Genomic DNA, 26,764 nt, shown 5'->3' on the forward strand with positions numbered 1-26,764 from the left:
AGGAATCATACAATAGGAGACCTTTTATATCTGATTTCCTTCATTTATATAATGTGTTTGAGGTTCATACAAGTTGTAGCATATAGCAATACTTCATTCATTTTTTATGGCTAAATAATATTTCACTATACGTATATCTTATTTATCCATTCATCTGTTGATGAACATTTGAGTGGTCCCGTTTTGGGGCTGTTATGAATAATGCAGCTAAAACCTTCATGTATAAGTTTTTGTATGGACATATGTTTTTATTTCTCTAGTTGTAAAATGACTGGATTACATGCTGGTGCTGTGTTTACAATCTTGAGGAACCAACAAACCACAGTGGCTACTTGTTTTCTTATGAGTTGTTGGTATTGTTTTTTAATTATAGCCATCCCAGCAGGCATGAAGTGGTAGCTCACTTGTGGTTTTTATTTGAATTTCCTTAATTATCAATGCAGCTGAACATCTTTTCCTGTGTTTGTTGGTCATTTGATATCATTGTTGAAGAAATGTCTATTCAAGTCGGTTGCACATTTTTAAACTGAGTTGTTTGTCTTTTTGTCATTGAGTTGCAAGAATTTCTAATGTATTTTGGATGTGATATATTTATAAGATATATGATTTGTTAATGCTTTTTCCTGTTCTGTAGATTGTATATTCACTTTCTTGGTAGACTTTAGATACATAAAATATTTCATTTTTTGTGAAGTCCAATTTATTTATTTTTTATTCATTTTTTGTGTTCTTGGTGTCAAATCTAAAATATCTACTGCAAAATCTGAAATCATGAAGATTTATCCTTATGCTCTCTTCTAATAATTTTATTGCTTTAGCCGTCACATTTAGTTGTTGATCCATATTAAGTTAACTTTTGTACTGTATGTTGAGGTAGGTACAGGTCCAAATACATTCTAATAAAATGTATTTTGTTATTCAGTTATGCCAGCACCATTTGTTGAAGAGACTATTCTTTCCCATTGAATGGTCTTGGCATCCTTGTTAAAAATCCATTAGCCATAGACGTTTGGATTTCTTTTTGGAAGCTCAATTCTATTCCATTTGTCTAAATGTTTATCCTTATGTCAGTACCATACTGTTTTGATTACTGTAGGTTTATAGCAAGTTTTGAAAATTATTATGAGTCCTCCAACTTTGCTGTTCTTTTGCAATGTTGTTTTGCAATTTCATATTAATTTGGTGATTGACGTTTTTATTTCTGCAAAAAGAAGGCAATTGGAATTTTGATAGGGATTGTATTGAATCTGTAAAATACTTTGGGGAGTATTATCATTTTAATAATCTAAGACTTTTAATTTGTAAATATAAGATGTCTTTTCATTTACCTAGGCTTTCTTTAATTTCAGTAATGTTTTGAAGTTTTCTCTTATTTGGTTAAATTTATTTGTAGATATTTTACTCTTATATGCTATTGTAAATGGAATTTTTGTCTACTGTAACTTGTAATTTACAATTATACTATTGTAAATGGAATTGTCTTAATTTGCTTTCAGATGAATTACTGGTGTATAAAAGCACAACTCATGTGTTGATCTTGTACCCTGTAACTTTATAGAATTTGCTTATTAGCTTTAGTATATTTTGTTGCTTCTTTATGATATTTCTAGAGAGTCTTTTCATATACAATCAGGTATAGTTTATATTTTCCTTTACAATTTGGATGCCTTTTGTTTCTTTTTACTTTTGCCTAATTGTTCTGACTTGTGCTTCCAGAATAATACTGAATAACAACAGGAAAAGTGGGCATTCTTGTCTTTTTATCGATCTTAATAGAAAAGCTTTCAGTCTGTCATCACTGAATATAATGTTAGCTGTATGTTTTTACAAAATTCCTTTTAGCATGTTAAGGAAGTACCTTTCTATTTCTAGTTTACTGAGTGTTTTTATTATGAAAGGGTATTGACTTTTTGTCAATCATTCCTTTGAATTTATTGAGAGGGTCAAGTACTTTTAACCTTTATTATGTTTTTATAGTATATAACATTGATTGATTGTCTTTTGTTCAACCACTCTTTTATTCCTGGAATAAAACCACCTTACCACCTTGTTCATTGTGTATAACCTTCTTAATGTGGCAGTTAATTCAGTTTTCTGCTATTTTGTTAAGAAATATTATGTCTATACTCATAAGGGCTATCAGTCTACTTTTCTTGCAGCATCATTTTTCTGGCTTTGGTATCAGGATAATCACGGCTTCACAGAATGTGTTAGGAATTACTCACTTTTCTTCTATATTTTGTAAGAGTTTGAATAGGGGTGGTGTTAATTCTTCTTTAAATGTGATAAAATTCACCACTGAAAACATCTGGTCCAGAGCTTTTTGTTGTTTGGACATTTGTAATCACTGATTCTATCTTTTTACTTATTATAGGTTGTTGAAAGTTTTTATTTCTTGTTGAGATTATTCATCCCTTATGATTAGTGTTGCTAAACACTTTTTACACACCTACTTGCAGCTTTTATATCTTCTTTGGAAAAATGTCTATTCAAGTCCTTTGCTGATTTTTAAATTGGGCTGTTTTACTGCTGTTGAATTGCGTAAGTTTTTAATATATTTTGGCTATTGACCCTTTATCAGATATATAATTTGTAGATACTTTCTCCTAATCCATAGACTGCCTTTTTCATTTGTTATTTCATTTGCTGTTCAGAAGCTTTTTAATTTGGTGTAGTCTAATTTATTTATTTTTGCTTCTGTTGCTTGAGCTTTGATGTGATCTACAATAATTGTCAAGGCCAATGTCAAGTAGATTTTTCCTTATGTTTCCTTTCAGAAGTTTTAGTTTTAGGTCTTAAATTTGGGTCTTTTATTCATTTTGAGATAATTTTTGTGTATGGTGGAAGATAAGGATCCAATTTTATTCTTTTCCATGTAGATATTCAGTTGGGTTCAAGAGTGTTGATTGGATGGGTGAAGTGGCTGCTTTTCTGGGTTGATCCTGTGATGTAGTCTCCATTCAGCATCATCAGCTATGGTCCATGAGGACTATAGGTGTCTCAGGGGTCTAGGCTGCAGGAGTCTGTGGCCTCGGTAATAGCAGTATGGACTGTTAGGGTCCTTTCTAGCAAATACTTTTTAGTTCCTCCTATTCTTGTTTTCACCAGAGTTGAGAGTTTTAGCTGAGGAGATTCCCTCTTGGTTTTGAGTCTGATGTGCTGCACAGACAGCCACAGTAGTGCTGGGTTCCAGGATATAAGTACTCAAAACTGTGTGTGGAACCTGGGTCCTGGTCTCAGGGTCTCATGGAATTACTGTTGAATTGAATTGAATTGAATTGAATTGAATTGAATTGAATTGAATTGAATTGAATTGAATTGAATTATCTGGGACTTGGGGTGCAGGTTCACTCTCCTAGCCATGGGTGAATACAAATTGCCCCCAAGGCTGGGATCTAAGACTTTGAGGAACACCCCCAGCAGCTGAGGCCTCAGAGGCATGAACGTAGCTATGACTTTCGCTCTGAAGGGAATTGTACAGCACCAATACAACTCTGGGGAAAAAAAGAATGATATTTCAAATGTTGGTATCTCGTGGGGCAAGGCACAGATGCAGTTTGGTTCCCAAAGCTAAGTGAGCACAAGGGCAACTTGGGCCCTGGGGAATAAGGAACCATGCAGTGGTGACTCTGGATTCTGGAATGGTGGGATGTTGTAGTAGCCTATGCCCTATGCTGCTGCATGTTGTAGTAAGGACTCAGGAATGGTGGGGCCCAAGTTGTTCAGGCTCCAGGAGGCAGGGCAAGGGGTTGGAAGCAGTACAACTATTATTACAATTACTCCACTGGCTAGTGAGTGGGGAACCTCAGCAGTTCAGGCTCTAGGGGAGCTATTCCAGGGATATAGGGTGCTGTGGCTGTTCAGCCTGCAGTTTGTGTTGGCACAGCTTAGTCAAAGCTTTGTTTTCCTTAGACTAGAAGCACTTCATTTCAGTTCAGCCCCAGGAGAGACAGCTGTACTGCTGGACCAAGATTCTCTTTCCCTGGGAAGTGGGAAGCTCAGGCTCCTCTATCGTTTTTCTAACCTTTACTTCATCTATCTCTGCTCTGATTCTTATTTCCTTCCCTCTGCTGACTTTGGTATCAGCTCTTCTTTGGTTCCTTCATGGGTAATGTTAGGTTACTGATGTGAGTTTTTTTCTTCTTTTTTAATGCAGAAATTTACAGCTATTAAATTCTCACTCAGCACTGCTTTTGTTGAATTCTGTAAATTTGATATGTGCAGTTTTCATTTTTATTCACCTCAAAGTATTTTTTTAATTTCCCTTGTGATTCATTCTTTGTTCCATTGGTTATTGCACAGTATGTGTTAAATTTTTACATATTTGTGAAATTATTAAAATTACTTCTGTTATCCATTCCTACTGTTTATTCTATTGTGGTCAGATAAGCTAGTTTATATAATTTCAATCTCAATTTTAAAATTTATTGAGTTTTTTTGTAGCCTAAATATGGTATATACTGGAGAATGCCTAATGTACACTTGAGAAGAATATGTATTTTGCTGTTGTTAGGTGGAGTGTTCTGCATATAGCTGTTAGATTTAATTGGTTTATAGTGTTGTTCTAGCCCTTTATTTTCTTATTGATACTTTTTCTAGTTTGTTATAGCTATTATTTAAACTGACATATCAGTCTTCAACTGTTATTATAGAACTTTCTATTTCTCCCCTCAATTCTTTCAATATTTGCTTCATATATTTTTGTGCTCTCTTGTTTAGTGTATATATGTTTATAATTGTTATGTATTCTTGATAAATTGGTCTTTTAATTGATATATATTTTTTCTTTTATAGAAATTTTGTCTTCAAATAGATCTTGTCTGATATTAGTATAGCTACCCCATATCTCTTGGTTATTAATCCACTCTGTCCGTCTCTCTTTTTAATTGAAGAGTTAATCAATTTACATTTAAAGTGTTTATTAGTAATATGAGATTACTTCTGCCACTTTGTTATTTGTTTTTCATATGTCTTATACATTTTATGTTCCTCCAATACTTTTTACTTTTGTTTTAGATTGATTCTTTTGAGTGTACTATTTTGATTCCCTCTTTATTTCCACTTATGTATATTTAGTTATTTTCTTAGTGACTACCACAGCGATTATAGTTAACATGCTAAATTTTTACCAATCCAGTTTTAATTAATTCCAATTTAGCTTCCATAGTGTGTATTAACTACATCTTCACACATTTAGGTTATAATTGTTACAAATTACATCTTTATATATTATATGCCCATTAACTTAGATTTATAACTATTGTCTTATTTACCAAAAAACAGAAAAGAAAAAGAGAAATTAAAATAAGAAAAATTATACTAATGTTTATATTTATATTTATATTTACCTTTACCAGAGCTCTTTATGTGTTTGCTTGGCTGTAGGTTATCATCTAGTGTCTTTTCATTTTAGCCTGAAGGACTCCCTTCATTATTTATTGTAGGGGAGATTTAATATCAGTGAGTTTCCTTGGCTTTTGTTTATCTGATAATGTCTTTCTTCTCCCTCCTTTTTGAATAATAGTTTTATTGGATATAGAACTTGGTTGACAGGTGTTTTTTTGTTTTTGTTTTTGTTTTTTGTCTGTTTTTTCTCTCAGTACTTTAAATATACAATTTGTATCATCTTGCTGCCTTCTGGTCTCTATGTCTTCTGACAAGAAGTCAGTTGTTAATTTAATTGCGTGCTCTTTGTACATTATGAGTTACTTCTCTTTTGAAACTTTCAAGGTTATCTCTGTCTTTTATTTTCACAATTTAATCATAATGTGTTGGTTTAGATCTCTTTAATTTGTTTAAATATGTTGAGTTTTCTTATGTGTGCATTCATGTCATTCATAATATTTAGAAAGTGTTTGACCATTAAAAAATATTATTTTTATACCTTTCTCTCTCTTCTTTCTGGAACTCCCAAAATATATATATTGTATACATGATGGTATCCCATAGATATCCTAAGATCTGTTTATTGTGTTTTCTTCTCTTATGACTGGGAAATAACACTCCCCTGTTTTTTTTTTTTTTTTTTTTTTTTTTTTTGAGACGGAGTCTCGCTCTGTCGCCCAGGCTGGAGTGCAGTGGCCGGATCTCAGCTCACTGCAAGCTCCACCTCCCGGGTTCACGCCATTCTCCTGGCTCAGCCTCCCGAGTAGCTGGGACTACAGGCGCCCGCCACCTCGCCCGGCTAGTTTTTTGTATTTTTTTAGTAGAGACGGGGTTTCACCGTGTTAGCCAGGATGGTCTCGATCTCCTGACCTCGTGATCCACCCGTCTCGGCCTCCCAAAGTGCTGGGATTACAGGCTTGAGCCACCGCGCCCGGCCCACTCCCCTGTTTTTAAGTCACAGATTTTTTTTCTCCCACGTGCTCAAATTTGCTGTTGCACACCTAGTGAATTTTCATTTTAGGTACTTTTCAAACCTCAGAAATTCTATTAGGTTTGTTTTTAAAATCTGTATTCTTTATCAATGTTTACCACTTTTCCATGCATCATTCTACTGATTGCCTTTAGTTCTTTGTCTATTTTTTTCTTTAGTTCTTTGAGCATATTTGAGATTACTTAAAATATTTTCTTAGTAAGCTAATTTAAAATCTTTATCTAATAAGTCCAAAGTTGGAACTTTATTTATTTATTTTAACTAATAGACTATTTTTAGAGCCCTTTAGGTTTATAGAAAAACTGAGCAGAAAATACTGACAATTCTCCAAGATTCTCAACCCCTCTGCACACGGTTTTCCCTACTACATCTTGCATTAATATGGTACATTTATTATGATTGATAAAACACTATTGACATATTATTATAAACTAAAGTTCATAGCTGACATGAGAGTTCACCCTCTTTGTTGTAGAGTTGTATGTGTTTTGACAAATGCATAATGTCATGTATATACCATTACAGTATCATACAGAATACTGTTCTAAAATTTCTGTGCTCCACCTATTTATCCTTCATCCCATCTGCCAAACTCTTGGCCAGCAGTGATTTTTTACTGTCTCCAGAGTTTTGCTTTTCCATGAATGTCATATAGTTGAAATCATACAATGTGGAGCTTTCTCAGACTGGCTTCTTTCACTTAGCAATATGGACTTAGGGGAACTTCTATTTATTTTTCTATTTATTTATTCATTTTTTTTCTGTGAATGGGTCATACTTTCCTGTTTATTTGCATACATTGCACGTTTTTTGTTGATGACTAGAGAATTTGTATATTGGAATGTGATAACTCTGTAAATTAGATTCTCCCACTTCTCCAGGGACTACTATTTTTAAATTTTCTTTGTGTTTTGCTATTTTTTTCTTATTAAGAGCAACAGCTGCTCATTTGTTTAATGTCTGTTTCAAATTATTTTTGCAAAGACTATATTTATTTTCCTTTGTGATTACTGAAGTCTCCGTTCCATCATCTCTACAGTCATCCTGTGACCTGACAGATTTTTCTAATGGTCTGAATCCAGTAAGAAAAAGAAGAGGGCCGGGCACTGTGTTTCACGCCTGTAATCCCAACATTTTGGGAGACTGAGGTGGGTGGATCACTTGAGATCAGGAGTTTGAGACCAGCCTGGCCAACATAGCAATACCCTGTCTCTACTACAAATACAAAAAATTAGCCGGATGTGGTGACACACACCTATAATCCCAGCTATCAGGAGGCTGAGGCAGGACAATTGCTTGAACCAGGGAGGCGAGACTGCAGTGAATGGAGATCACACCATTGCACTCCAGCCTGGGCGACAGAGTGAGCCTCTGTCTCGAGAAAAGGAAGAAGAGAGAGAGACAGAAAAAGATGTTTTGTCTGTTTACAGTTTTTCTGCAGGTGCCACTCAGGAAGCAGCTTTAGACCAATGGCATCGAAACAATGGCCAGCATCACCAAGCAGATCATAACTCACAAGCTTGATTTTGAAAAATAACATCCTTACTTCTTACCCTGGCAACAGAAAGCTGCACCAGAACACAGGTTTCATATCTACAGCTGCCTGCTATAGGAACAGGTAATTTTGGATGGTAGCTGCTATATGAAACACCAGAATTTACCAGCTTCTTTCTTTATCGAGCATTCCCCTGTATGCCACAAATAGTTGGTATCTGTTTCAAAACTGTAGTTTTGAAAATAACTGATTATAATATTTTTGTCAACTTAATAGTTGTTTTGGTGGAGGGACAAACACCTAGAGCAGCATATCTGTCATCTTCCTTGATATCATAAAGACGTGTCTTTTGATTCCAAAATTATCTTTCTGAATAAAATTTATTTTCCAAAAGACCCTTACTTTACAACTTGTATGTACCTTTCTCTGCCATAAGATATCATATGGCTGAGGATTAAATAAAAATATTCATTACCAAGATGCTTATTTTTATATAGAGAAATGTTCACCTTCATAACAATACAAGAATGTACACACTTTAAAGTAATTTTAAGTACTCATATTTTCACATCCAGATTGGGACTCCTCCCAGTCATCTGTCCATTCAGTGTTAGATTTTGGAAGAGGGTACATTTATACCACGTAACTACAATACCCAAAGTATTTGGTATTGGGTATTACAGTAAAAGCAAACTGTCCCATGACTCGCCTACATTTTAGAGGCATAACTCTTGGCAAAATTCTGCATTTAAAAAGTAATTAAGCAGAGGACCCTCACCATGGAAGATAAAGCTATAAGAAACAATCCTAATTACTGCATGAAGAATTTAAGTTTAATATAAAGATTGATTCCCTGACAGTAAGAGTTTTTGAATGTTAGAAAGGTTATTCTGAAGGTCTAAGTGATCTTCTCTGGAAAAAGGACATGATTACATAATATTAAAATCCCCACGTAGAATATTTTAGAATGCTTCTTCTTTGAGAACTCTACTAGTTTTAAAACTGGTAAACATGAGAGCTGCTTTTGAAATCTGGGCTCTGATGATTACTTTTTCGGAGGCCAGATGCACCAGGCATCTGTGCCCAGCTGTTCCCAGAGGCACTTCTGCTTGAAGGGTGAACCATAGTTTATAACTGAAAATAGTCAGGCATATTCTGAAAGATATGTTAGGGGCAGAAAACCATCATGAATGTGCTGAAACTCCAAGGAAAGTCAATTTAAAAATTATTTTTAAGGTTTTTCCATATATAAAAAGTAAAAAGACCAAAAGAAAGTAATGGCAAATCTTTTCCCCTAATTTTGTATTTAATATATGTAGCAAGGTTAAGAAGCTACTTACTACATAGCAAAAAAGAAGTGTTGGGACAATGGAGTCTAGAATGCTAGACACAGTGTTTGTAGTCCAGCCCTTTAAAAATAATTTAATATATGAATCACAGCAAAATTAATAAAAGTTTTGAAAATATGTAAATATTTAAAAATAGTGAGCAGCATTATAATTAAATCACTCATGAATAACTTAGGGTTAGAAGATCTTTTTCTAGCCTTATCTTCTTTCAAAATTGAAATCATAATAAGCATGAAATTTTGTATCCCGCTTTTTTAAGCAATAACTTAGCATTTTCCTTTTTACATAAATGTTTGTGTAAACATGCATATAGGTGGCATAACTGTCTAACTGCATACTATCATATGGAGGTTTCACAATATATCTAAGTATTCCCTAAAGTTTACTATATCAGGATTAATTCTGAGAATCAACATTACAATGTCAAATAAAGTGGATATATATTTCTGTTATGTAAATAGCATTATAGTCCCAATTTATACATGATCAATGAAAAAATTACATCTTCAAATGCCTTCTTAGCATACTTAGGAATTTGCATATTTTTCATATATAATTTATTGTTGAGAAGTGTGCATTATTGCTTTTCATAATAAACAAATCATGGCTGATCAATTTTAATTGTACTGTTTTGTTCTACTTCTCTGTACTCTATTTCATTTTTTGGTATCTATGTTTCTAAGTATTCTTTATTGAGGTCTTTTTTTATAGGTTTTAGATCCAGAGCGGTCACTTGCATTAAATAAAATTGAATATTTACTCATATTTTTATATCCTTTTAATAATTTACATAACATTCAAATTACTCATTGTGGCAATTTTTAAATTTACTCTCAATCAATCCTCTTGATCCTAGAGTTCCTTTTTGGGATGTGGGGTGGAAGGTCAGATTTCAAAATCTTTATATATTTATCTGTTGGATTATATATAGCAATATATTTTATCTCTTCTCTGATAATTTCTTTTTGCCAAACCTTCTAAAAGTATTTTTGTTTTCATAAATTTTATGCTTTTATTAATCAGATACACTTGTGACTACATTACATAATAGTGAATTAATACCCTTTGTCAAACATATTTGTAAACCTCAATAATTTAATTACTTTGATATCAATAATGTCACTTTTTATTGAAATGAATCAATCTCTGTCCATGCTTTTGTTTTAAACTTTATATTTAATTATATTTTACATGTGTCTCTTAGAGTAAGACAACTGGTATTTGTTTAACTTAAAAAGTCATATTTGTATATTTGCTTTTCTTTATGAAGCATTGTTTATTTTTTATATTATCACAATATATTTAGGAGAAGCACATCTGGAATGGTGTAATGAGGAATTCCAGAAATCATCTATTCCTCAATGAAAACCAAAAAAAAAAAAAAAAAAAAAAGATAAAAATTGTCAATATAAATCTTTCACAACTTTGGACATTAACTAAAGACATTAAAAAATTCAAGCAGTATTTTTTAAAAATAACTAACAGCTGAATTTCAGTGATAGTAAGCTTTGTCACATACTAACTTACTCCATTCTTTCTCCCAATAACCATAATAGCTGAAAAAACTAGTCACCTAATAGCCACAGAAGGTGTCAGAATTGTTTTGCTGCTCCGCAAATGTCCCATCCCAAAACAATGGTCACTATTTGACTGATCTGGCATTTCCCTAGAAAAGTCTCATTCATGGGGCAAGTTTTATTTGAACTGATTCACAGCTCTCCCATTGAAAAAAGTTCTATCTACAGGATGTTTGTTGAAAATAATCAGCAGCAAATGTATAATACTACCATTGCCTAAGGCAGTGAAACCAATTGGGGAAAATAAGAATTTGGCTAAAAAAACTTAAAAGAACAATATTAAACAAGGAATGAAATGTCAGTAGAAACTTAAAAATGCCCCCATGTATTCCTGGGGCTCTCTAAGGTCACACATTTGTTCAAAGTTGTATACATGTTGATATGATTTGGCTGTGTCCCCAACCAAATTTCATCTTGAATTGTAACTCCCACAATCCCCGCATGTTGTGGTAGGAACCTGGAGGGAAGTAATTGAATTGAAGGAGCATGTCTTTCACGTAGTGTTCTCGTGATAGTGAATAAGTCTCACCAGATCTGATGGTTTTACAAGGCAGTTTCCCTGCATGAGCTCTCTCTTTGCCTGCTGCCATCCACTTAAGGTGTGACTTGCTCCTCCTTGCCTTCCACCATGATCTTGATGCCTCCCCAGTCACACAGAACTGTAAGTCCATTAAACCTCTTTAAACCTCCTTCTTTTGTAAATTGCCCAGTCTCGGATATGTCTTTATCAGCAGTGTGAAAAAGGACTAATATACATGTCTGGAAAATAACTGAGAAGGCAAAAATCTTTTAATCTCTTTCTGTCCTTGAGGATTTGAACAGGTCAAGGCTAGGGCACAACTGTAAACTAACTTCCAGAGCATTGAAGACTTGCCTCAACAAACATCTCTTTTGAGATCCTCTCAAAAGAGGACAGAATAAATTGGTTGAAAGCTTTTAAGAAAATATTTGCCCAATCTTCAGCCAACCTCAAAGCTAGCTATGCAGAGAAATAAATGATTGATTGTACTTGGCAAATAATCTAAACTTTGTAGATATAGTCTAGTGAAGCCATTTAATAAACAGCCACAACAAAACAACAACAGCAACAGCAATAACAGTGCCTGGGCAAGAGGGAGAGCCAATAATTTCCAGAGTCACCATGTTATATAAAATGCCAATTTTTCAACAAGAAAATTATGAGATGCAGAAGAAGACAGGAAAATATACATATATGGAGAATAGGTGCACACAGAAAAAAAAAGAGCAGTTTATAGAAAATGTATTTGAGGAAGCCATGATGTCATATTTGCAAGACAAATATTTTAAGTTAGCTACTATAATATGTTCAAATAAATAAAGGAAACCATGACTAAAGAATTCAAGGAATCTGAGAATGATGTCCCATCAAATAGAAAATGTCAATAAAGAAACAGGAATTATTAAAAAGAAAAGACCAAATAAAAATTCTTGAGTTGAAAAGTATACTAAGTGAAATATAAAATTTACTAGAGGATTTCAGCAGCAAACATGGTCATTCAGAAAAAGGAATCAGTGGAATTAAAGATAGATTGAGATTATTCAGTCTGAGAAATAGAATAAGAATTTAAATAGTTAAATCAAGTCTCAGTGACATATGGAACACCAACAAACATACCAACATATGCAAAATGGATGTATTATAATTAAAGGAGTTAAAAAGGACCTGTTATAACATCTGAAGGAACAATGTCTGGAAGATTTGAAATATGCTGAAAAGTATTAAGCTAAATATCCAAGACGCTCAATAATCTTTATGTAGATTATACTTTAAAAAATCCACACCTATATTATGAGTATTACAGGCATACTTTCTTTTCTTTTCTTTTCTTTTCTTTTTTTTTTTTTTTTTTTTTGAGATGGAATCTCACTCTTTTGCCCAGACTGGAGTGCAGTGGTGCAATCTTAGCTCACTGCAAGCTCTTACAAGCATACTTTTTAAAGCCAAAGTTAAGGAACCTTGAAGCAGCAAGAGGAAAGTCACTCATTATGTAGATTAATTCTTCATAAGATTAATAACTGACTTCTTATCAGAAATTATGGAAGTCAGAAGGCACTGGGAATTACATATTCAAAGTATAAAAAGAAAATGGCAATCAACCATAAAAATTTTAAATGATATAACCTACAAAAAGGAAAGAGTAATTATGACATTTGAAGTTAAATAAAAATGGAGGCTGGGCACATTGACTCTCGCCTGTAATCTCAGCACTTTGGTAGTCCAAGGTGGGTGGATCACTTGATAGCAGGAGTTCAAGACCATCCTGGCCAACATGACGAAATTTTGTCTCTACTAAAAATACATAAACTAGGCAGGCATGGTGGTGCACTCTTATAATCCCAGCGTCTCAGGAGGCTGAGGCATGAAAATCACTTGAACCCAGGAGGCAGAAGTTGCAGTGAGCTGAGATCACACCACTGTACTCCAGCCTGAGCAACACAGTAAGACTCTGTCTCAAAAAAATTTAAAAATAAATAAAAATGGAAAGATTTGTTGTGAGTAGACTTTTCCTACAATTAACACTAAAGGACTTTAGGCTGAAAAAAAGGGAACTTGTATCCACCTGAAAAAATAAAGAGGACTAACAGGTTTATCACATAATAAATATAAACATAATTGAAATGTACTTTTGTTGTGACATTTTTGTTCTTATATCTGATATAAAAATAACTACATAAAGCAATAATTATAAAATTATATTAATGGATTATATTGTATGAAGATGTATCTTACATGTAATATTATCATAAAGGAGTGGGCAAAACTGGAACTATTTTGAGGTAAATATTTTAAAATATATATTATTGAAATTATGCTGATATTAATATGAACTGGATGGTAATTGTAATCTCAGAGTAACCACTAAGAAAATAACACAGAAAAGCTAATATTATAAATAATATACTGGAAATTTTAAATGGTGTGCTAGAAAATACAAGTTTAACAAATTTAAGGTTGTATTGGAAGAATAGATTAACAAAAAAGTCATAAGATATATAGGAAACAAAGAAAAATAGCGGATCTAAATCCTACATTATTAGTAATTACTTTCAATGTGAATGGAATAAACAATTAAAAGTCAGAGATTGAAAACATAGATAAAAAAGAGTATGATGCAACTAAATGCAGCTTACAAGAGGCACACATTCAAAGACACAAATAACTTGAAAGTAAAAGAAGAGAAAACAATATTCCACGTAAGCCATAAGCAAGAGGGCTAAAGTGGCTTGCTAATATCAGACAAAATAGACATTAAGACAGAAGTTTTACGAGACAAAAGAAAGTGTTTAACATTGATGGCATTCTAACTCAACAGAAATACATAAAAATAGTAAATGCATGTTTTCTGAACAACAGAGACCCAAAATACATGAAGGAAAAAATGGACAGAACTGAGGGAAGATCGGCAATTCAAGAGTAATATTTGGAGATTTCAATAACAATATGCCCGTTTCTCTTCTGTTATCACGACTTCTGAATTTCACACTTTTAGTTACTGTTCCCTCAAAAATAAAATTTTGTTAGCTTGTATATTTTATGGTAATTTGTAAACTATTCAATTTTAACTTAATTGAAATAAAATATATTTTTTCAATTTTAAGAATCATGGAGAGTAACTCTTGAGTCACCTTATATTGAAAGAGATATACAAACTTCTATTTTCCTTAATGTTCACCCTACTACTTTATGGTTTTTACTTAATTATTTATTAATTAATGTTCAGTGACAAAAATGATCAAATGTCTATTTTATGTGTTTATATGTGTCTTTTGCTTATTATTTTAGACTCCTAATCCAAATTTTATAACATCATTTTAAATAATAATGATTTATTTAATTATTAACTTCACAAAGTAGAATTTAAATGAGCTTTATAGAACAGTACATGAATTCAAGACATTTTTCATCCAAATTATTTGGTTATAATCAAGACCAGGATTCCACTGATGCCACATCAGAAGCACATAGACTAGGACATAGAAGGAATATGGAGGAACATTACTTTCATTATAAAAATATAAATGTGACTTTATCAAATTTATACTCCTTTGTCATTCATGGCTCACTGCTTAACACCTAAAATAAAATTGTAATAATACATTGGAGCATTGTATCCTGCTATTATCATTCAGGAAAAACAAATAGGTGAAATTCATTTAGTAATAATTGTGTGGGTATTTTTTAAATGAGGCTTTGTCTACTTTAGGTTCCAAAATCCTGAATATATTTGATGGATATCATCCACCAAGGCAATAAATCTAAATAAATTATGCCTGAAGTATTCCTTATGTTAGAATTTTGTAGAAATACATACCTCATTTAGATTAACTCAACCCACATTAATAAAAGTGAACTTTATAAAATGTGCTATATAATTACTATATAATTATCTAGTATATTTTTATACTGTAGATATGAATAGCAGACAATATTCCTTTTATAAACTATCTTATACAATGTCTTTGTAATGGTTACCTTGACAGATAACATAAACTTTATTCAAGTTGATTACGCTAAAACATGGTATAGTATAAATACCCTTAAACTCTACCATAATATATGACATTTAACAACTATGTGACCTTTGAGAAACTAAACTCTTGTATTCCCCAGAATAAAAACTAAGTCATGTCAGTCAAAAGACTCAAAATGTAATAGCTTAAGGAATATGGTTTAATTTTCTTTTTCTGCAAAAATTTCAATATTGCATGTCATCTTTCAGATTGAAGCTAGTATTTATCATAAGTGGTACTAGCTAGTGGAAGGGGAAAGAAAGAGTATCGGACATGCATGGTTGATAATTATTTTCTGGACCTGTGTCAGCAACACATATTTTTCAAAATATTCCTAAGTTAGAATTTAGTATTATGGCAACACATAACAGGATCATGGTTGTGGTCTATCTAGACAACCATGTAACCAGCCAAAATTTTATCACTATAAATGAGAAGAAAGCAGATTTTGTTCCACAGTTATTTAGTATACTTACCAAAATTTTCTACTCATCATTAAACTTATCTGTAAAATAGTTAAATATGCATTACCTACTACTCAGACTGTTGGAAATATTAGATAATATAAAGAATGGAAAAATGTGTTATGTATTTCATTATCAGTTCCTCTCTGTATTCTGTCCCTCATGAGAAACAACTTTTTTCCTCATAATATATATTGAATTACAAAAAAAAAATTAACTTTGGTTAAAAAAATTTGAAGCAGGGGTCATTGATTTTTAATGTGTATAACTGTCACAAAAGGAATTTGTTTAACGTGTATATATACAATGTTGTTTCCATAGATGCTAATTTATTCTGAATGAGGAGGAGCATCTTTACTTTTAGCAAGTCTTCCAGGTGATGGTTATGAGGCATTTTCTAGATTTCTGAATGCAATTAAAATGCAGTTTTAATTTCAACTTTTCATTCATTCCAATGTGTCCATTTTAAAAGCAAGGGTAATAAAATATTCACATTGGACTAAATTACGGTGTCTCTAGATATTTAGTATGGTTCATTTTGATTTGGAGTAATTAGAAAGAGGCTTCTTTTATTGTTTCTTTTACAATTAAATCAAAATATGAAAACCTGCATGTATAGTGTGAATTTATAAGTACAGATTTTTCTAAAATCTGGTAAATAAATTTTAATTCCTGATGCATGTAGGATAAATGTACCAACTGAAATGTTTATAGGCATATAAGATTTCTGTGTTTTGCTCGGGCGGAAAGTTCCAGAGGAAATAATCTTGTTTCTATTCCCAGCATCTTTAAACAAGTGGCATCTGTCTAAAACTACCTTTAAGTACATCTGTGAGTGGTAAAGACGCTACCATCTATGCAGTCGGAAGAGTGTATGTTACACAACAAAATATTGTCTATCTTAATTTGTCTTGCAGATTATACAATAATGATTTGTTTATAAGCATCAGATCTTTTTGTTTTTATTTCTAGCAGAGTGCAGCTGCTTCAAATGTTATCTATTTTTTTCTTTTTTCTTTCTTTCTTTCTTTCTTTTTTTTTAAGACGTACAGAGACTGGCACTTTCTCTCAGGCTGGAGTACAATGGCGCGATTTGGGCTTGCTACAACCTCCACCTCCCAGGTTCAAGCGGTTCTCCTGTCTCAGCCTCCCCAATAGCTGGATTACAGGCACCCACCACCATGCCCAGCTAATTTTTGTGTGTATGTATGTATATATTTATTTATTTTTGAGACAGAGTTTTGCTCTTGTTGCCCAGACTGGAGTGCAATGGCGCAATCTCAGCTCACTGCAACCTCCACCTCCCGGGTTTAAGCTATTCTCCTGTCTTAGCCTCCCCAATAGCTGGATTACAGGCACCCACCACCATGCCCAGCTAATTTCTGTTGTTTGTTTGTTTGTTTGTTTGTTTATGAGACAGAGTTTCGCTCTTGTTGCCTAGACTGGAGGGCAATGGCACAATCTCGGCTCACCGCAACCTCTGCCTCACAGGTTCTAGCGATTCTCCTGCCTCCTGAGTGGCTGGGGTTACAGGCATGTGCCACCACCTCAGGCCAATTTTTGTAGTTTTAGTAGAGATGGGGATTTGCCATGTTGGCCAAGTTAGTCTCAAACTCCTGACCTCAGGTGATCTGCCTACCTCGACCTCCCAAATTGCTGGGATTATTGGCGTGAGCCACAGCGCCTGGCCAAATGTACCTACTTTTAATATTGCCCCATAAATCACAGCCTATCTTTCAACTTACAGTACAGATAGAATGACCGCCTCAAAGTTTTAGGTATAAACTAGCTTTTTCATGCTACAAATTTATAGATGTTAATCTTTTCTGGCTCAGGGGCCCCTATGAAAATGCAATATACATATACACACAACATTGTGTATACAATTTAAAGATGATTATGTTTCTTTACCCAGGTTTATATTTTTTACCACACTTGCCTGGATAAGTGCCCCAAAGACAGCTTTGGTGTCTAAAAACCGGGAATGGATTTGCTAATCTCTATTCTTCTCTGAGAGTTTGTTTTTTTCTTTTTAAGTGTAGTATAATCGGATGTTTGTCCTCGCCCAAGTCTCACATTGAAATGTAATCCCTAATGTTGGAGGTGCGGCCTGGTGGTAGGTAATTGGATTGTGGGATTGGGTTTCTCATGAATGGTGATATGGTTAGGATTTGTGTCCCCACTAAAATCTCATCTTGAATTATAAACCCCATAATACTTATGTGTTAAGGGAGAGACCAGGTGGAGGTAATTGGATCATGGCGCTGGTTTCCCCCATGCTTTTCTCATGGTGTGAGTTCTCATGAGATCTAATGGTTTTACAAGGGGCTCTTCCCCCTTCACTCTCCTTCCTGCTTCCTCGGGAAGAGGGTGCCTTGCTTCGCCTTCACCTTCCCCCATGATTGTAAGTTTTCCTAGTCCTCCCCAGCTAGGCTGAACTGTGAGTCAATTAAACCTCCTTCTTTTATAAATTACTCAGTCTTGGGCATTTATAGCAGTATGAAAATGAATTAAGGATGGCTTAAAATGCTTTTTTCTTGCTGATTTGACTTCCTTATAGATTTTGGATATTAGTCCTTTGTCATATGCATAATTTGCAAATATTTTCTCCCATTCTACAGGTTGTCTATTTACTCTGCTGATAATTTCTTTTGCTGTACAGATGCTTTTTAGTTTAATTAGGTCCCATCTATTTATTTTCATTTTTATTGCATTTGCTTTTGGGTTGTTGGTCATAAACTTTTTTCATAAACCAACTTCTAGAAAAAGTTTTACTGATGTTATCTTCTAGCATTTTTCTAGTCAGGTTTTAGATTTTAGTATTTGATCCATCTTGAGTTGATTTTTGTATGAAAGATGAAGATTCAGCTTCATTTTTCTATATGTGGCTTGCCAATTATCCCAGCACCATTTATTGAATAGAGTGTTCTTTCCTCACTTTATGTTTTTGTTTGCTTTGTTGAAGATTGAGTAGCTGTAAGTATTTGGCTTTATTTCTGGATCCTCTATTCTGTTTTCTTGATCTTTATGTGTGTTTTTATACCAGTATCATGCTGTTTTGCTAAACATAGCCGCATAGTGTAGTTTGAATTCATGTAATGTGATGCCTTCAGATTTGTTCTTTTTGCTTATATCCAAGGAAATAGAGGGACATAAGTATTCAGAAATCTATGAGGTAGGCAGATGGCACTGGGAAGAAATTCTTAATAGGCAGGGTCCTATCTGTTAGTCCAATGTAATGTTGGATATCTTTTGATAAGTATGTGTGGAGGAAGAATGGAAAGGAAAATATGTGGGTACTGAGCTTCAAGAAAAGGAAGAATTTTATCGCTTGATCCGTAAATAACCATTCTGAAGAAAGACAAACAAAATGAATGATAATGATATGCTGTGAATCCAAAGAAACAATTTAAATTTTAATCTTTGGCCCTGATACCAAAGTTTAGGTCCCAGAAATTCAATGTACTTTTCTCTGTTGGTCAAAGTTAAGTGTTCCTCAAACTTAGGCATTTGGAGGCTGGAGTTCATGAGTTGAAACACAGGAACATAAAGATAATTAAAATATTCTGAATTCTGCATCTAGGTCAATACTAGACTTTTCTAAGATGCTTTTAATGAAATTCCAAGTCCTTTATTTTCATCAAAAATTTGAAACCCATTGATAATTTAAAAATATGCTAATTCATTTTCATTACTTATGTCATTATCTACATTTTAAGATATCTAATAATTATATGATATTTTGCATCTTAAAAATTACATTTAAGAACACATTTTAAATTGTTTTATACTTTGCTGGAGACATGAAATCTTAACAATAACAATAAATTAATCCATTTATGTCAGAGGTTGCAAATTTTTTGTGTGTTAAAAATCAAACCTTGATGATGACCTTGAGCAGTAGGATATAAAAAACTCTCACAAGCTTAGTGTTCCAATAATGGAACGCTAGGCATAAATAGGTGTAAAATAAAATTATAAACAAAATAGTTATATTTCGTTGAAAAAATATGTAGGGGAAAGGGCTGATTAACCCTAATAACTCAGAATTTGTACAAAATTTGAAGTATAGTTAATGTATGTGATATCTAAATATAACAGTGTTATCAAATATTGTGGGGAGTGGGGTGGGGTTAAAATAGTTTACAAAAGTTCAATTTTCTGGGTTTCAGTTTTCTCATCTGTGGAAGAAGGAATTTTGACTAGCTTCAATTGTTCTTAACTTGGAAGAGGTCTATTACATAGGGCATTTAGACAAGAAAAGGGCATATTTTGTTTGTTCTTGTTTTCTCTGTGACTCTGGGACACTATTGACAGTTACAAGATAACTAGGGCAACTAACTATTTGTAAGATTCAAGATGGTTTCTCCCAAGGAATGATTTCATATTTGCTGTCAATTTCTTTGAGCTGTTTAACACCTCAGTTTCATAAAGCATAAAACAGATAATATAATAAAGGCCTAGCTAAAATGCCAAGAACACTATATTAAGAACCACAGAACTTGAGTGTTTTTGACGTCCTTTACAGTTGCATTATTCATGGGTATGGAAATACAGTGCTTTATAGCTATTTAATTTTTAAAATATGATTGTTTTGCTTTTATCTATATTCCCTAATAGCCTCTGCTAAGCAAAGTTTCTATCATCATACATTATCTATACTTTAAAAATATTTTGCATATTTTCCAGTGTTTTACAATCAGTGACTAATAGATATATAAGAGTTTTTTGAGTTATTGATTAAAAACTGACTAGTGTTCTAATTATTTACCCTATGTGCTTTTTAGAGTAAAATAATATTTTAGTCTAAAAATTCATTTTCCCCTGTTCCATAACCTTTCTCAAAACTAGATTATATTATTTTTTAAAACACTTATGTTAGTTCAAATTTTCTGTTGCTTTTGGCCACACTAGCTATTTTTCTTCTTCCTTTCATTTTTATCATTTCTGAGATTAATAAAAAATATTATTCTAACATATCAACCTTCATGATAGTGAATACTGAATTTAAGGTTAAAAGTGATTTAGAACTTGAATCTTTAACTTCACGAAAAAAATATTTTTTGAGCCGAAATTTTCTTCTTTTCTTCTCAGGCTAAAGGTTGGTATTTTGAAAAGTTTAGACAAAATAAATTTAGTAACTATTTTTTTCTCTGTACCTAGATAAGAGTGAAAGTTAATTTTCCCACAAAGACAAAAATCCCCCCAGCATTTATTTGCACTCACATTGCTCAAGAGCAACTAATGTATGAACCTGAAACTTGGTAGTACTGGAGCCCTCATTGTGGAAGAAAAAAAATAGATAAATATGTAAATTTTTTTCAAGTTTTTTGAAAGTTATAATGGTTTATATGTGAAAGTTTATGGAATGTATTATGGATTTTTATTCAATTTCTTCAGTGGTAAGCACTGCATTAATAGACGAATATAAAGTCTAAATTAAAAATTCTCAATTCTAATTTTCATCTTTGCTGTCAATATCTTGTAGCTTTGCATTCTCAGTCTCTATTTCACAAAACAGGGGAGAAAATAGTAGTAATCAGTTGGTATCCTGCACTGTTGTGAAATGTGATAATTTTCTGATATGTATGTAAACTTTACTGAGCTTCAGTTAAAAGTTGTGTGTCAAATGCATTAAGGAAATCAACTGGAATTGCAGAAGGAGATTACTTTCAATTCACATGCCTTATTCCATGCACTCTGCATGGTTCCTAGGAATAAAACCTTCAATTCACACTGTTATCTCATGTATTTGCTTACAATGCTGAGTCTGATCTATTTTGAGTCCTCCTTGGCATAATTTATTTGCAAATAACTAGTATTAGAAAAAGGACCAGTAAAAGGAAGGAGTTTGAGTTTGCTACTGAAATGTTTTATCTTTCCTTAGCAGCAAAATATAAAGTCAAGCCCTTCAAAAATACCTACCTGGTGGCCCAATGCTAGAAGTTAGCCTTTATGTGACTCTATAGCATCTTCTGAGCTTACCTATTTTCCAATTCAACTATTAATATAGTTAATTCAGTATCAATGATATCGTAAACATAAAATTGTGGGTAAATTGTTCTCTACCATCTTATTTATCCAAGAGTCATTTACATTTCATAAATTTGAGAGTAGTTCCTCTGTGTTGGCTCTTAACACACATCAAGGTTTACAATCAAATGACTGCGCACTGACACCAGTGAAATGCCATCTCTACTACTTGTTCTTTGATAGCAGCAAAATTCACTACATTGAGTTCTAAAATAGCCTCCTGAATTGCATTTAATACACTTTCAACGTTATTTTCACTGACCCATATGTTTGGCAACCAAAACCAATTACAAGCCTTATTAAAGCTTGATACAATAGAAATGTTATTTTACTGGCACCTTATTTTGTGCCCGTGCTACTTTAGATTTACATTTATTCACTATGGGCCATATGATGCCCTATCATGGGGAAAAATGAAAGAGGAACAAAATTCACTGGAATCTACTTGAGAAAAACAAGAGTGCAATTTGCCACCCAGCATGCCCTCCGATATGCACAAACAAGAACTTGTCATAACCATCTGTAGCTCTGTTTACAAGAAGAGGCACACAGGCCAGAAACCAGAGGAAATCTCTCTGAATTAATAAATATGTGTAAGAGGAGTTTGCAAGAAATACATATTTAGCAGCTACGGGCAAGTCTGTTTTTGAGTGCAAAACTTCAAATCAACAAAAAGTTCACTGTCGGCCCAAGTTTGTTTTCATTTTTGATTTTTCAGAAACATGCCGCAGCATCAGAAAAGATGTTTTGGCAGCAGAAGAGGTTATTAAATGAGGGCACATTTTATTCACAAATATGTTAAGTTTTTTGAAAATTTGGTATGTTAATGCTTTAATAATGATAATATAATAATGACAACATTAATTAGACATTTACTGTGTAAAAGAAATGGTGTTGATTCCCATATTTACATTTTAATGCTCAAAGTATACATGCAGTATACTTCCATTTTGAAGATAAAGGTACGAGGTACTTACTTCAAAATTACGTAGATGGTACACAGAAGCAAAACTGCAGCTTGAATCTAGGCAAACTATTATATCATACCTCCTGCTAGTTTAGCAATAAATCACAGGAAAATGAAAACTCTATGTTAAGCGTTCATTAAGAACTAACTGCACCCTGTTACTCAGGTTTTTATTGAGTGATAGGCAGTGGGTATTTGTAGCTTATGGAATATTGATTATGCTGGGCATGACATGTGTCTCTTGAAAGAAAATGATCTTAAGACATAGATGCCAAATCTAGTACTGTTTGTACACAAAATGCATTGATATTTTACTTAATTTTCTAGAATACTAAATTTCAAAATCTCTATGATGATCTGCAATAACCTACATAACCTTCCTGTATCCCTGACTTTATCTCTCACTCTTCTACATTTTCCTCATTCTTTTACAGTTGCGCCTTCTGGAGTCGCCCCCTCTTTAGGAAGTCAGATGCACTGGCTGTTTGTCTAACTGGAATTCTCTTGCTGCACATATTTGCATGACTCTCTTTCAACTACTTTTAGATTTTGCTCAAATGTCATCTCCTCTTTGAGGCCTACTCTGGCCACCCTATAGAAAAATACAATTATCTCCCATAATACTTATTGACTTGCTATGTTTCATTTTATTTGTTAGCATCCATCACAACCTAATAAAATGTATATTTCTTGTATATTCACTTTTTTATTTTCCATCTCACTGGCATGTAATCTCTATCAGGGTAAATAATTTTGTCTGTGTCCCTACTATATAATAGTGCCTGACACAAAACACACATGTTGAATGAAGGCATGAATATGTATAAGCATAGCATTCAATCTGTCATCCTAATTCACACAACAGTCTTTGAGAAGGCTCTTCCTACTCTTTTATCCCCACTCTCTTCTGGCTAGAAAGTGTCTCTCACTCATATATCTGGTGCTAGATATTCCAGCTACTGTCCACATGTCTGGAGCTCTCCCTTCTATGTTACAGATCCCCTCTGATCTTGTGGGGAACAGCAAGTGGCACGTAGTTCTTATCAAATCCAGCTGTTAATTAACCCTTCACCTCTACCAAAAGTCTACTCTATCACCTAGGATATTTTCATCCCAGAAAATTATTTATGTCAGAATCCCCTTTTTTCCAGCTATCTTCAGTCTTTCTATACCATACTGTAATAAAACTACATCCTAAAATGACCTCTTTCTGAAGCACTTGCATATATACAGAGCCTCACTTTTGGGACATTATAGGTGTTATCAACAATAAACAGGTCCTTTTCTAGGGTTCATTCCTTTCTGGTTAGTTCTTTGTGCCATAATCTGAGCTAATTTTCTCATTGAATTCTTTCTCATTTAGTCACGTTGTCAAAGCTTCCAAAGCATAAATGCATCTTTTATATATATGTGCGTGTGTGTGTGTATATATATATAGTACCATTATATATATAATACAACTGTACTTTTTATATTTATATTTATATTATATATAGTACAATTGTATAATATATAGTACAATTTTATGTATATATAGTACAATTGTGCTTTGCTCAATTGACCACAGAATTCATGCTCTACACATATCTTCATACCCAAACTTGTACCTGAACATGTCATAGAACAAGTACTAGTTTTATTTTAAATATGAACTAAAAATCTTATAGATTTTGGTGTAATTTTTCAAGAGGAAAACATCACTAGTAAAACATTTTTCTGGTGTCTGAGATTCGTATTTTTGTGGCTTCCAATTGTGGCCATAATAGACTTTATGCTAATCTGAAGTGTTAGAAGTATCTGTGCTTGTAACAAGGATTTCTCTTAAGTGCTTTGAAACAAAATTAAATCTGAAGCACTTTCAAAAACTACATAAAAGAAAGCAGAGCATTTTGTTTATGGTTTATGGTTTACACAAATACTAAGAAACCTTACAGGATACCCCCCAACCATATTCACTATTTTCTCACATTCTGTTAACATAAAAACCCTTTCAAAAATAGCTCATTGGAAGTTGCTTTTTTATTAATTACATAGAAAATGTTCTTTTTTTCTTAGTGCTGTTTTAAATATAATAATGACATGGATTAGCACATTCTAACAACTTGTAAGGCTGCCAAAATTACATCTAAATTGAAAAAAAATACAACTCATATTACCAATGACAGTCATTAAGGACACTTTAAAAATATTTGTGGTATGCCTTGGTTGAGAGATTATAAAAATTATCTTTACTCAGAATCCATTCTCAAACTCTGGACCACATGTTTTAAATTAAATGATACAGTTCTTTCCCAGTTGAAAGTTCTTTAATTATACAGTAGGTAAAATATTTTTTAGCAACTACATATAAGTAGCATTAATTAATGTTAGCTATGAAAATTACTCACAATTTCTCTTAACCCTTGGCTGAGGCCATAAAGTCACCAACAGCTCTGCATTGGGAGCTACTGCCATGAGCTGTACCACTTTTTTCTGATGTGAATCATTCTAATGATACTTACTTTTCTTCTGGAACTCTTTAGGAAGACTTTCCTCAAGGATCCTACTCTTTTAGTACAGCTGCATCTATTTTTCTTACCAACAATTTCTTCTTACATATACCACAAGTGTTACCAACAAAGGCCTACTTATTTGTCCTCATCTAGTTTTGCAGCCCTTTTGGCAAAAATTTCACAGTATATGAAGATTTTAGAAGACAAACCTTTATTTGAATGTTGGCCTTGATAAATTATTTTGAGCAAATAGCTTAACATAAACTTTTGATTTTCTCATCACCAGAAGTTTGTAATGAGCAATGAATAAAGATAATGTATAATCATGTTGCATATAGGAAGTATTTGCTATAATGCTATCACTTATTTTTTAAGCTATAAATTAGTTATGATCTTACTTACAAGTTCACACTCATTGTCACTCATAATGGTTAAGTCACAAATTATCATAAAGTATTTATCAGAGTGAATTATTACATTAGCTTTATAATTGAATATTGCTTGTCATTGTCTGGGATAATATTCATTGGCAATGATGTCATGGTTAGAGTAATCTCTAAAACAATACTCCTATCTGAAATCAATTTGCCACAAAAAAAGACTCTAGGGATGAGATTTTTGTGCAGGTCAATTATTGGAAAATTCTCTCTGGAAGAGTACCTCTAATGGGGCCAGTTGCACTAGCAGAGAGATAAGGTAAGCTGTAATGAAGTTGCAAGACATGGATTCAACAGAAGCCTTTGCCAATCCTAAAATGAACTCTGCAGCAAGAATGGATCTTTAGTTATGTTCTCATTGAGGCAAGGGGACCAGGCTTTTGTACCTTAATATGGACTAGTCATTAGGTTAAAGGTGCTCTCAGGGAGGAGCTGTGGCACTGGACAAGGCAAAACACTTCAGGTCAAGCCAACTCCTTGAGAGAGACTTAGCTGTGAGCTGTCAGTAGCCAACAACATCTGGTAGCTGGAGGAATGAGTGCTGGGCTATAAACAGAGGATCTGGGTGCTGCGCCAGAGCAGGCACTGCACCCACCAAACTGATACATTTCACAGATCAGTATTTTTTCTTTAATTATGAGACATTAGTTTGCAAACATTTTATTGGACCAAATAAAAATGTTAAAAGACGCACATGGGGAGGTGGGGCCAAGGTGGTCAACTAGAAGAAGCAGTGATCAGAGACTCCTATAGAAAAATCCATAACAGTGTGCAAATCCTACACCGGCAACCAAGGTATCCAGGTTCTGTCATTAGGGCTGACGAGGCAACAGGCTTGACCCATGAGGAGGAAGGAAGAGCAGTGTGGTGCAGCAGCCCACCGGAGAGCCACACGGGGCAACAGAGCCCCTATCCCCAGCCAAGGGAGGCGGTGAGTGAGCATGCTACGCAGCCTGGAAAACCCAACTTTTTCCACAGAACTGTGCAACTCATGGTTTGGAAGAACTCACTCAGGAGTCCATGCCACTGGGGCCTTGGGCC

This window comes from Macaca fascicularis, chromosome 11 (assembly GCF_037993035.2).
Source record: "Macaca fascicularis isolate 582-1 chromosome 11, T2T-MFA8v1.1".
NCBI classification, from domain to species: domain Eukaryota; kingdom Metazoa; phylum Chordata; class Mammalia; order Primates; family Cercopithecidae; genus Macaca; species Macaca fascicularis.